Raw genomic sequence first — 9839 nt, 5'->3', positions numbered from 1 at the left:
TCACAAGATTGTATTTGTTGACTGAGAAGATAGTGATAATAATTGAATATAAACGTATAATGTATAAATCACTATCAGAACAAAATAAAAATGAAAGAGGTGGGTTGGTTATTTTTATTCAAGCTATAAATTATGATGTGAAGATTAGGTCACAACTAGGCTTCTTGCATTAACTCTACAGACCTCTAGGGTTTCTGAATCAAAAGTTTGAGGAGCCATGCTCTGTCTAATCATTTCTCACTGATTATGTAACATGTTTCACGGCAACAGTTTTAAAGCATTTTTAGGCATTTGTTTTTTTCTCACTGTTGTACTTAGATTAAGTTTACTAAAATATATTTATATAAATTGGATTTAATAAATATAAACTTTAATAGATATTTTTACTGCCATTAAGATAAGCACATGCTTACTCATCTAGAGCATGTATGTTCTAGAGAAATTCTTTTGTTGGGCTCCGCATTAATAATAATAACATAAGGCAGTGAGCAAAAATTTCAGAACCGACAGTAGTCAGAAAGTTTTTCTTTTTACACAAAGCTACTTTATATTCTAGTCATGGTAGTATTAAGAAGTAAGTAGCTATCACCAATATTGATTGAAGAATCATCAGCCCTCTGCTGATGAGCTCCTTTTATTTGAACTGCTTTAAAAGTTTGAGAAGAATGGGAAGTCTCATTCCCTCTGACTCTGTCTTAGAAGCCCGTCTTAATACAATATTTGAGGGGTTTTGCTCTGTAATCTGAAATGGCTGACAGTGATGAGTTTAGACACCAATTTCCCTTTTGTTGTTTGGAGCAAGTAGTTAAGAATACAATTATAGGAAAATACATAAAGACTAAAACTTCTTTTACTTTTGTTCTTTTCATTTTTATGATTTATATGAATATAATATAAAAAATTGAGTGTAATAAGACTTACTATACCACGCTTTCCTAAAAGCAGTTTACAAAATCTATATGTTCAGAGAAGGTGGTATTGTTTCATGGAAAATTACCAGGTCATCTTGACATTCTTAAAGTAGAGTAGGCTACCAAAATATTGTATAAATTACTCAGCTAAAAACTAATTGGTGCTTTTTTTTGCAAGGAATTTGCCATCAGAACACAGGTGTCATGAAAAATATCACTGAATTTAGCCAAAATGGGAAAAGAAAAGACTCATATTGTATTACTATCATTGGACATGTAGATTCAGAAAAGTCTGTTGCTTCTGGCCATCTTATCTACAAATGTGATGAAATCAAGAAAAAAAACATCAAAAAATTGAGACTAAGTTTGCTGAGATGGGAAAAGGCTCCTTCAGGAATGCTTGGGTCTTGGGAAAACTTAAAGTTAAGTGTGAATACAGTCTCACCATCAATATCACCCTGTGGAAATTTGAGACCAGCAAGTATATGACCATCATTGATGCCACAGAACACAGAAACTTTATCAAAAACGTGACCACAGGCACCTCTCAGGCTGACAGTGCTGGTCTGACTGTGCTGATGGTATTTTTGAATTTGAAGAGGTACCTCCAAGAATGGGTAGACCCATCAGCATGGGTTACATGCTAGGTTGAAAACAACTAATTGTTAATTTTAACATAATAAATTGTCCTGAGCCACTGTACAGCTAGAAGAGATATGAAGAAATCAGCCTCTACATTAAGAAAAGTGACTATAACTTTGATACAGTGGCAACATGCTAAAGTTGAGTGCTAAAATACTTTGGTTCAAGGGATGGAAACTAGCCATAAGCATGACAATGCCAGTGGAACTATACTGCTTGAAGCTCAGGATTGCATGTTCACCTTATCCCATTGGAAAGCCCCTTTGTCTATCCCTCCAAATTAATGGTATTAGTACAGTCCTTGTGGGCTGAGTGAAGACTAGTGCTCTAGACCAGGCATGGTGACCATCTTTGCCTAAGTCTACATTACAGTGGAAATAAAGTCTGCTGAAATGCACTTTGAAGCTTTGAATAAAGCTCTACCTGGGGACAATATGGGCTTTACTATAAAGAAAATGTCTTTGAAAGATGTTAGTTGTGACAGTTTGGCAGGTGACAACAAAAATGACTTACCAGTGGAAGCAACTAGTTTCACTGCTCAGGTGATTATCCTGAGCTATCCAGGCCATATCAGTTCTGGCTGTGTACCTGAGCTGGATTGTCACACTGCTCACATGGCTTGCAAGTTTGCCAAGCTAAAGAAGATTGATTACTGTTCTTGTATGAAGCTGGAAGATGGTCCAAATTCTTGAAATCTAGTGACGCTGCCATCATTGAGGTGATTCTGGACAAAATTATGTATTTAGAATTTATCCAACTATCCTTCTGGGAAACTGTTGTTTGTGATATGAGGGAGAGAGCAGATATGGATGTCAACATGGCAGTAGACAAGAACATTGCTAGAGCAGCAAAGTCACCAAATCTGCTCAGAACACTCAGATGGCTAAATAAATATTATCTAGAACACTGCACTTTACCTTAATCGGTTATGGAAGAATGGCTCAGAACTGTGTCTCATTTGGCTATTTAAGTTTAATAGTGAAAAAAAGACCGGTTAATGCTACAAATGTACTATAAAACCTTCAGAAGGAAAGGAATGTTTTCTGGAACATTGTGTGTGTGTTTGTGGTAGTTTTAAGTCATTAGATTTTAAAATTAGTACTTTTTAAATGAAAACGTTTTGACCAAAAGTGTCATAAAACTTTGAGACCCATTAAAACAAAGTTTAATGATAAATCTGTGTCTTCTTTTGGTCAACATCAAAACTTCCCATAGAATTGCTAGGCAAAAGACTTAAAAATAGTTACCTGTAATAGATTTCTGTTGTTCCATTTGTTAAAACACGATGAATTTTAAAAGAGTCTGAATTATAAGGTTTAAAGTATTGAAGAGTGGCCTGCTTCTAAGAGTTGTGTCCAGTGTCTAGGAAAATAAAAATACTGAAAGTTAAAAAATAAACTGTCAGAGTTTTTCATCTTGTAATGGTGGACTAGCCTGTTGCAGATCAATAATTCCATCATAACAAATAGAAAAGCTGAAAAAGAATTCTGTTTAATATCACTGAAGAGATACCAAGATAGTCAAGACTTCGACAATTAGGATTATGAAGTAAGAGACAACAATTTGGGGTGAGCCAATTTGTTTTACAACTACTTTACCCTTAAAGGCATTTTTAAGCACTTTATGTGGAAAAGGTAAGAGGCAAATATAATGTGGTGGATAAGAAATTAGCAAACTGAGTAGATTCCAGCAATCTTGTGGGACCATAAAAGGAAAAGTTACAATTCAAAGCCAGTCACGTACATTCTGATTTCTAGTTTGGAGCTTGAAAGGAACACGCTTTAAAGATACACTCCAATTACAAATAAATTAACCCTCACAAAAGAGTGTAATCCAGCTTTGAATTCTATATAATCTGCCACTGCTCTAATAGCTTTTCTGAAAGCAAAATTATATCCTCTACAAGAAAAGATAATGTCAACAAAAGCCACAAATTATATTTGCAATTTTTTTATACAAATAATTTGGCATTCAATAAAAAATGATCAAGCACCTTACAGGAATCACTGATCAAAAACCAAGAGGGAAAACAGACAATAAAAATAGATCCATAGTGATATAGGTATTATAGTTATCAGCTATGAACATTAATCTAATTGATTAATATATTCAAGAAAATAGATGACAATATGGAAAAATTCAAAAGAAAACTGATCTGTGAGAATGTAGTTTAATAAAAAAATACAAAATTTAAAAATACATCAAATAACATAAACTATTTTAAAAGGATAAGAGTTTAATAGTAAATTTGATGCAATAGAACTGAGAATTATGAACCAAAATCAGGTCACTAGAAGATATACAGAATAATGAATGGCCAAAAAAAAAAAAGTATGAAAATATAGAAAATATCTTAAACAATCCATAGGAGAGAGTGAACCCTGTATCTTAAACAATCTATAGGAGGAGGGGCCTATTATATGTGCAACTGGAATCTTAGGAGAAAACACTGTGAAAAGCAGAGACAATAATTGATGAGATCACAGGTGAGAATTTTTTCAAAATTATATTAAGGATATTGAGAAATTGAAACTCTCATAAACATGTAAGATAACAAAAGGAGAAAAACTAAAAAGGAGCTAGAAGGCATATTTATTTTAGCTACACCAGGCTAAGCCTCTCAAAGGTTTTAAATTGATACTAGCACTATAGTATAAGGTTTAATCTTTTTTACGTATCTAATATTCTTTTTAAGAAAAAAAATACACATACATTTAAATATAGTCAAATTCAAAGGAATATATTCAAATGCATATGTATTTATATGCATATATATATTTAAGATAAATACATAGTAACCTTTATTTAGTTCTTGTCATAGTGTGATATGTTTATTCTCAAATAATGATTTCCTTGTCATCATAAATCCCAGAGTAAATAACTACCTCAATATTGCTAAATATACTTATGAGATTTGGGTGCCCCAAATATGTGAACTAGAAAAGCCTCATACCTTGAGTAAGATTTGTCCCTCTTTAAGTACAAACTTCCAGTTCAAAAAAATTAATCACAGGGATGTAATGTATAGCTTAAGGAAAATAGTCAATACTACTGTAATAACGTTATATGGTGACAGATGGTTCCTAGACTTATTGTAGTGATCACATCATAAGGAATATAAATGTCGAATCACTATGTTGTACACTTGAAATTAATATAAGTATTGCATGTCAACTATACTTTAATTAAAATTTAAAAATCTGTTTCTTTCTAGAAGTGTGGGTATTTTAAGAATGCCAACCTCAAAAGCATGGAAACAGTCTCTTATCTCATATATTACAAGAAAAATTGCAGTTTTCAAAGCATGATATTTTGGCATCATAAAAAATGGAATTTAATACAATATTTTCGAATTTCAACTTCAAACTTGTTTAAACTTTATGTAATTAGAACCTTCTCAAATACTCTAACAATCTTGGAACATCTTTTCCTTTAATACCAATAAAATTATTTGGTACTTAATCTCAACTTTTGTCAAAATGCTATCAAGCTCTTTAAAACTTCCAGAGATTTTCAGGAAGTTTTCACATTCTCTTAGACACTTTACGCTTTTATTACTGTCCTTGCTGAGTTTTTGGCAAGACCTTTCCATTTTTCACTCATCTCTCCTGCTGTCCTTACTGGCATAGCTTTACTCCAAACCAGTCAACCAGCCTTTTCCTCTCTTCCCAAGGCACTGCCAAGTTTAACTGAAGATTTGGTAGTAGCATTGCACACACACACAAAAATATTTAAAAATAAGTATTGGGCATCGCTGTTCAGAAAAGTAGCTTGGTCTCTCTGACCATTCTCCTTACACCTGAATTCCTGCTGTGCTGGTCATTTTCTTTCTCTCGAGTCTGTTCTATAATCTTCCAGAACTTTTCTAGCAGCCAGAAAATAATCCCAAACACTTATAACTCTATGATACAGAAAAATGAATCTTTTTTTGCCTTCTTATTTCTACTCATCTAGACCAGTCTTGGCCAACAAGCACTTCCAAACACATCAACCTCTGTAACACACACACGCACACACACACACACGCGCGCGCGCGCGCACACACACACACACACATGCCAATCTAGCATACCAATTTATTTGCAGGAAAATAAATCAGAGCATCTACTTTCCAGAATCTCACACACCTTGGGAGAGATAAATAAGAACACGAATACATTTCTTTGGTAGAGGTGATAATAGGGTGATAAATATAGGTTCACAGAACTAAGTCTTAAAGGCACTGTTAAAGTAAGTCATCAATAGGTAAGTGGAATTCTAGCAATGGAATTTAGAGAGACAATAATGCAAAAAAAAGTCACCTTGTCGTCCAGAGATAGCCAAGTAAAGATATCTAAGCAGGCATCCCAAAATAAGAGCTGGAGTTCAAAAGAAAAATGCAAACTTAAGATCATCTTCTGAAAACACAGAGCTTTCTAAATACGAAATCACTCATCTCAGAAATACAGAAACAGTGCAGCACTTAAATGCCCAATCTCTACAATTTCTTAAGTGATGAGAAAACAAATAGACCGATCTTAAAAGTACAGATTTGCCAGTAGTAGAGTTCATCTGCTTAGGTTGACTCTAGGTGAAAATCATTTCTGTCATTGTCAATAATGTCAAGGCAATGAGTCTTGAAAATATAAAATTAAAGCATTCAAGGAGCATCTAGAGGACTACTTCATCCACTTTATTTTTCATAGAAGAACTTGAATATTGTCTTACATATTTAAATAGTTAACTGATTTATATAACAAATTTATTTCAATAGTTAACTGATTTATATAACAAATACGTATAATAAAATTGCAAGCATGTATAAATTTCAGATATAACTTAATAATACAAATTATTAAAATTAAATAATTTCCTTTTATCAGTGTGATACAAAAAACATTTTAGAATTTCTACCCAACATATTTTTCCTTTTAATAATGGAGTACTTTTTTATCCCCCTTTCCTTCAGTGCCATAAATATTAAGGCTAAAATATATAACTTAAAATTTTGGGGGAAGAATATGTAACAGTCTAACACGAGGTGGTGGTTGATTATGCTACTTCATTTGAGTTCTGATTAAAATAAAAGTCTGTCAAGAGAGAAAAGGATTTTGTAAATTTTATTAGTTTGACTTAACACAGTAGGAGGAAAGAGGTTTCATTCTCAACATTGTTTCACCATAATTCATAGGTAGAAAAAAATGAAAATAAAGTATATGGGAAGTTACACTCATCTAGGGAGGAAGGTAGAGAGTTGGGAATTTGTGCAGGGGAAAAAGGAGAATTTTGAAAGGAAACAGGGCTTTATGCTCACAGATTCAGCTTTTCCCCAAACGCCAGGAACTCCATCTCAGCAGGGCTGGTGGTAGAGCAAATGTGTTTAGTGTAAATGAAAAAGAAAGAAGGAAATAAGGAAAACAGAAAGCAATATGGAGTAAAAAAAAAAAAAAAAGTCAAAACAAAAGAAGGGAACTGATGTCTTACTTAACGTCCAATAAATATTCTGGGAGTGCAGGTGGCTGCCTGGGTTGGCCATGATAGAGTACAATTAATGGTACTTTGTGTTTAGGAGCTTCTTTTAAAACAAGCCAATCAATCAGTCTTCATTAGGAGACTTACAAGAAGAGCACATAAAGAAAGCAAGATAAAAGACTGAGTTACTCCGGCTTAACTGGAGGTTTGGGAAACCAGCAGAGACAGCAACATAAAGAGCGGCCCCTCCTATAACCCTGTGAGGCTATAAAACCTGTTTTTTTCTGACCCATTGGGGGCTTTTTGAGAAGGAAGGGAGGAAGGTGAAGGTAGGACATTTAAATTTTTGATTGATGGATTTATTTTTTATTAAAAAGTCTCATTTAAAAAAAAGTAAAATTTATTTTTAGAGCAGTTTTAGATTTGAAGAAAAATTGGGAAGATAATACAAAGTTCACACCCAGTTTCCCCTATTATTAACATCTTACCTTTAATATGATATATTTGCCATAATTAACGAACCAATGCTTATACATAATTATTAATGAAAGTCATACTTTATTCAGATTTCCTTAGTTTTTACCTAAAATCCTTTTTATGTTCCAGGAGCTTATGTTACTTTTAATTATCAGGTCTCTACTTAACTTTTTGGATACATGGAATCTATCTGTAGTAATTTATTTTAATGACTCTGTCAGCTAGTTCTATCATACGTTTCAGTTCTCAGTAGATTTTTATTAATTTATTTAATTCTGACAATAACCCTATGACACAGGTTACTGTTATTACTATTCCCATTTTTCAGATGAAGAAACAGAGGCAAAGAGAGAGCAAGGAACTTGCCCAAAGGCACACAACAATAAGTGACAGAGCCAACATGGACAAAAATTCGTCAGTGCAAATTATGTTAAACTTCTTAAAGAGCCTCTGAAATTTCAGGTTCTCATAATTCTGACTTTCAGAATTCTCGGTCCTCTATAAAGAAATAGAAAAAAATGAGCCTCTTGGTCATGGTATCCGACTTGCAAAGTAATCTGGGCTCTTGTTTGAACTTGACATTCTTTTGTGTGCGTACTGCCTCCAGCTTATCTATCAAGTGAGAGGAATGGACTATTGTGTCAAAAAAGTCACATCCAGCTACAACCTTTTACCAGTCAATAAGATGAAATGCAATTCTATTGTTTTGGGCAACATCAGCTCAGGTTATGGCAATTCTGAGATTTGTGTTGGTCTTTCTCGCTAAAGAATTTTGAACAAATTATTTAATTTTTCTGAATTTCGTTTGTTTGTGTATAAAATGAGGTAACCATAGAACCCACCTTATGTGTTTGGTTATATAAGGATTAAAGGAAATGCATATAAAATATTTAACTTGTTAATTTCCTTTTGTCCATCATTGTTATACATGGAGTAGTCAGGAAACAGAAAAGACCCTTCCTCAGTCTGTGATTTCATCAAAACAGAATCCAAAAATGGTTAAGACTTTCTCTTAAAAAATTGTAATAATAAAACCAAGTAAATGCCGTGCTGCAATCTTTAGGAACTGCAGGTCTACACATGGTTCCTTGGTTTATATATGCCAAGGACCTTCCATAGTATAATATCCAGTCAAAAGAAGAGCCACTCAACTTAAAAGCATTATCCTCCTTGGCCTTTCATTCTGTTCATTGGAAATCCCTTGAGATGGTCATACTAGCTGCCTCATGGATGGTCTGTGGATTTACAGTGAAAGTGTGATTCCTTCGAGGACTATCCTTGAGTTTAGAGGAGCTCCCCTTCTATGTCACAAATAATCCTGGTCTAGGTTAAATCTTGTGACTAGTTACATATTAGTACATCTATGCAAATGTATTACTACCCACTCCAGGGAAATGGTTTTTGACAGATGCGGGGAGTCGGGGAGGCAAAGGATTTAAGGCATTTAAGGACAAAAAGAGCCATATACCAGCAGATATCAGGCTCCCCAGTCTCTAGTGTCCCATGACATTACATCTCCAAAGTCCTCCCACATCTTTATTGAGTATTGGAGGATTCCACATCTTTGGGAACTCCGTGACTCTCTTGTCCCGTGAATTCTGAAGGCCGCTGACACTGATACGTCTGCTTCATGTGGAAAACATGGATTCTGTTATAATTTGTTTTCTGATATTTATCCTTTAAAATAAAACTACCATTTTTGTTTTAATATCTGAATGGTAGATGTGGGATTTTCTTCAAAGGCCAATAATGAAAAAATAGATCTTTATGACTATCCCCTTATGCTGATATGGCAGTCCTACCCAGTCATATTTAGATATGAACAAATACAAATGAGTTGGCTGAACACTGCAGGAAGTTAGGTCATATCTGAATCATTTCTTTCCCTCAGGGATGTCAGAAAGAAGAAATTTCAAAAGGTGATTAGTTGTAAACAAAATTACTCCCCAAGAATTTGAGAGATGAAAAATCTTTGCTTTTTACTATCAAGGAATGTTGATGTTATATTAAGAATAAATATGATCTTGCTCTACAAAGCTTAATGATTGTGGTTTTGCACCACAGATCATTTAATTCTGATTAATAATTAGAATTAGGAGACAAGAGGAAAAGAATGTGGGGATTGGGGGAAAGTTTATATAATAAAGCTAGATCTCACTTCTATTCAGAATCAAAATTGTTAAAATCATTTTGCTGTTTTTTGATCCTACATCAAGCAGCAATAGAGTATTCCATTTTCTTGAAATAATCAGGCTCTGAATACATTAATACATATAGATTTCAAATAGCAATCCGATTTATTGACATTATAGTTACGCTCTAGTAGAGATTATATAACATTTTAAGAAGATCTCATAT

The 9839-nt window shown here is 33.6% G+C and overlaps 1 pseudogene; it reads left to right on the top strand.

Annotated features, from left to right (window-relative positions):
- Positions 1-1143: 1143 nt before the first annotated feature.
- LOC105289510 lies at positions 1144-2475 on the top strand (annotated as a pseudogene).
- Positions 2476-9839: the final 7364 nt, after the last annotated feature.

The sequence above is a fragment of the Pteropus vampyrus genome, unplaced genomic scaffold (genome assembly GCF_000151845.1).
Source record: "Pteropus vampyrus isolate Shadow unplaced genomic scaffold, Pvam_2.0 Scaffold24, whole genome shotgun sequence".
Taxonomy (NCBI): domain Eukaryota; kingdom Metazoa; phylum Chordata; class Mammalia; order Chiroptera; family Pteropodidae; genus Pteropus; species Pteropus vampyrus.
The sequence above is the reverse complement of the archived record's forward strand: the minus strand, read 5'-3'. Positions and strand labels throughout refer to the sequence as shown.